This window comes from Echinops telfairi, unplaced genomic scaffold (assembly GCF_000313985.2).
Source record: "Echinops telfairi isolate 266 unplaced genomic scaffold, ASM31398v2 ScPeMD7_9;HRSCAF=40, whole genome shotgun sequence".
Classification (NCBI taxonomy): domain Eukaryota; kingdom Metazoa; phylum Chordata; class Mammalia; order Afrosoricida; family Tenrecidae; genus Echinops; species Echinops telfairi.
Window position 1 is genome coordinate 18,527,388 of NW_022103906.1, and position 3,701 is coordinate 18,531,088.

The 3,701-nt window shown below is 46.3% G+C and overlaps 1 protein-coding gene and 1 pseudogene across 1 annotated transcript in view; both read right to left on the bottom strand.

Moving 5' to 3' along the window:
- Window positions 1-3,701, bottom strand: part of DPYSL2 (dihydropyrimidinase like 2) — a 149,778-nt gene that overhangs the window by 118,517 nt on the left and 27,560 nt on the right. The gene's annotated exons all lie outside the window — the stretch shown is intronic.
- Window positions 1,262-1,763, bottom strand: LOC115868277 (annotated as a pseudogene).

The window sequence follows — 3,701 nt, forward strand, 5'->3', positions numbered from 1 at the left end:
GGTCTAGCCAGATTTGTAACATAGAACTGGGGTCATGATAGTGTGTGTGGGGCAGGGGCTGGGAAGCATTAAAGAACTAGAGGAATGCTGTGTGCTTCATCAGTGCTATACTGCACCCTGGCTGGGTGGTTTGTTTTGGGTCTTCTGATGCCTAAACCCTGATCTCATCAACACCTCGTGATTATACGGGTTAGTATGCTTCTTCCATGTGGGTTTTGTTGCTTCCCTGCTAGAAGGCCGTTTGTTTAACTTAAAACCTTTAAGACCCTAGAAGCTATATCTCGTAATAAATAGCCAGGCACCATCAGCTTTCTTCACCACATTAGCTTTTGCACCCATTTTGTCTTCAGCGATCATGTCGGAAAGGTGAGCATCACAAAACGCCAAGTTATTAGAATAAAATGTTCTTGCGTTGAGGGAGGACTTGAGGAGAGGCCCAATGTCTACCTGTTAACTTAATACTTAACCTATAAATATATATACATAGACATATCCCTATCATCATGTATTAATGTATTTACATATGTGCATGCCTATGTTTATACCTCTATTAATGTCTTTTGCCTCCTAGTTCTTTCCTCTATGTCCTTTTACGTTCCTCCTGTCTCACTATCATGTGCAACCTTCACTTGGCTCTCTTTATTTCCTCTCGGCTACACTGCACTTGATTGAACCCCACCAGGTGTTCTATTCTCCCCTCGCCATCGATTTTAGATCTGTTGTTGTTCCCTTGTCCCTGGTTTGTTGGCTCCATCCTCTTTTTCCCCACCTCCTCCTCTCCCCTGTCCCTCCCAACATCCACCCCCGGAACTGTCAGTCCTGTTGTTTTCTCCTTGGAGTGTTTATCCTGCCTATCTTACATAGATAGACATGAAAAAGGAAAGAAAATAGTCTATGAATAGTTCCAGGTCTGTCTGCTGACCCTTATGAAAAAAAACACACAACTTTTATCATATAAATAAAACCAAATCCGAACCAAAGTCTATTCTGATTCATAGCAACCCCATAGGACAAGATAGAACTGCCCCTGTGGGTTTCCAAGACTGTAACTCTTCTGTTGTTGTTGTTGTTTGGCTTTGATTTCGTGATCATCAACTTAACTCTGCTTTCCAGCTGGGCTTAGAGGGAAGGTAGGGGACCCAAAGAACTGGAGGGAGAGCGCAGAGATGAAAAGATGCTGCAGGCACACGGGGAACAGAAGGATGATTTCCTGAGCCACGCAAGGAACGGTCTCGTGCTGCAGGTCATTGGGTGAAATGTATTAGAGTTGTCCACAGTCAGCAATGATGACCTTCTTGCTGACCTTGCTGTTCCTGGACCCCAAGTGCTCCATGGCTTCCACAGTGTTCATGCCTTCTTTGTGCTTGCCATCCGACCGTCCAGTCTTAGCGGTGCAGATGCAAAAGTGGAAGCCATTCGTATTGGGCCCAGCGTTTGCCATGGACCTGTGCACTTCGGTGTGGAGTCCTCATCACATTTCTCTCCTTAGCCGGACTTGCCACCAGTGCCATTGTGGCGTGTGACGTCACCTCCCTGGCACGCAAGCCCAGGAATGATTCTGTGCAAGCAGGAACCGTTACAATCCAATCCTTTTCCCCGGGTGCTCAGAGCACGGAAGTTTTCGGCTGTCTTGGGGACTCTGCAAACAGCTCCAAAGAGCTGCAGCCCAGGGGCTCGCCACCGATGGCTATGTGGAAATATACAGCAGGGCTGGCGGTCCTGGATGCAGCAGGACCAGACACGACTGCACATTCGAGCAGCATGTCTGCAAAGCACCAGTGTAACTCTTTACCGTAAGAGAAAACTTCACCTTTTCCCCAAGAATTGGCTGGTGGATTTGAACTGCTAACCTTTTCTTTGAAATGGGGACAAATACGGATCTCTCCCAGTCATTTGGCCAAGTAGCTGTCTTCCAAATTTCCTGGCATAGATAAGTGAGTGCTTGTACCACTTTATCTGCTTTTTGAAACGTTTGAATTGGCACTCCATCAATTCCCGGAGCTTTGTGCTTGGTTAATGCTTACAGCGCAGCTTGAACTTCTTCCTTCCGCATCTTTGGTTCTTATGCATCTGCTACCTCCGGAAAGGGTGGAATGTCACGCCTTTGTTTCGGTACACTGTGTATACTTTCCATCTTCTTTTGAGGCTTCCAGTATCAGTTAATATTTTGCCCATAGAATGATGAGGGCAACAAATGTATAGGTGTGCTTTACACAATTGATCTATGAATTGTGATGAATTGTATGAGCCCCAGTAAATTGATTTTAAAAATATTTTGCCCATAAAATCTTTCAATATTCCAACTTGAGGCTAGAATTTTTTCTTGAGGTCTTTCACTTAAGGATACGTGGGGGTTGTTCCTCTTGGGTTTTCTGTTCCGTTCTTTGACGTCATCACTTTTTCCATGTGTCTTGATTCAGCATCTCTTCTGACACCAAAGTGATCTTTTCTTTTTCCTCCCTGCCTGCTAATGACCTTTTTCTTTCTCCGTGATGACATTCGTGACGGCCTCGCTCACCTTGTCGGGTCTTCTGTCATTAGTGTTCAGTGGGGAAGACCTGACCTTGAGAAGTTCTGAAAAGTCAGGTGCGATAGACTCCAGGTTGGATTCTGGCACTCCTGGACTTGTTCATTTTCTTCACTTCAACCTGAAACTTCACAGGAGACATTGATGGTCTGTTCCACACTCTGCCCCTGGCCTGCTTCTAGCTGCTGGCATTGAGCTTCTCCGTCGTCTCTCCCCAGAGCTAGGCAGGTTGCTTCCTGTGTACTGGAATACACACATGTTCTGGAGAAGTCCACATGTATAATCGCCTTTTGTGTTTGCAGGTGTTTCAACGAAGAAGCCATTGGTCACGCAAATTCTATCATGGGATCTCCAGCTTTGTTTCTACCACCAAGGACAAGTCTTCCAGCTACTGTCCCTTGCACTAGGTTTCCAACTGGTGCACTCTTTTTGCCAATAAGCATCAATGCATCTTTTGAAATTTAGAAGAAATTAAATAAAGGAGCTGAGCCGAGCTGAGCCCCAAGGAAACTGCCCCATAACAGAAGCTCAGAAGAGACACTCCTCCATGGACAATCCAGAGGGAAAGCCGTCTGCCCTCCAGAGTCAGTGCCCTGAGTTCAGACGGGTAGCCGGCTACACTGCAAGGAAATAAACTCCTGCTCATGAGAGCCACTCACTTGGGGTGCTTCTGTTCCTAGATGTGGCACTAGATGACTACAACAATCTGATCATGAGAGAGGTGTGCTGCTTTAACAGATACCTAACGTGAAAGGGGTAGAGGGTAGAGGCTGGAAGCGTTTCAAGATGCCTACCAGGAAAACCTTCGATTGCTTTGTGGAGAGTGCTGGTAGAACGCAGGTGCCAACTGCAATTCTGGTGAGGCTTCAAAGGAAGTGAGGAGGGCTAGGCAGATCCCCTCCTGCCTGAGAGAATACACGGGGCACCAGCAATAGAAGGTTGCTAGGAATATGGGACTTACATATGCAACTGATGAGACTTTAGAACAGGTCCTAAACCTGAGGGTTGCGACCCCTTTGGGGGTCGAACGACCCTTTCACAGGGGCTGCCTGATTCGTAACAGTAGCAAAATTACAGTGATGAAGTAGCAACAAAAATAATTTTATGGTTGGGGGGGCTCACCACAACACGAAGAACTGTATTAAAGAAAGGTTGCGAACCACTGCTTTAAAAG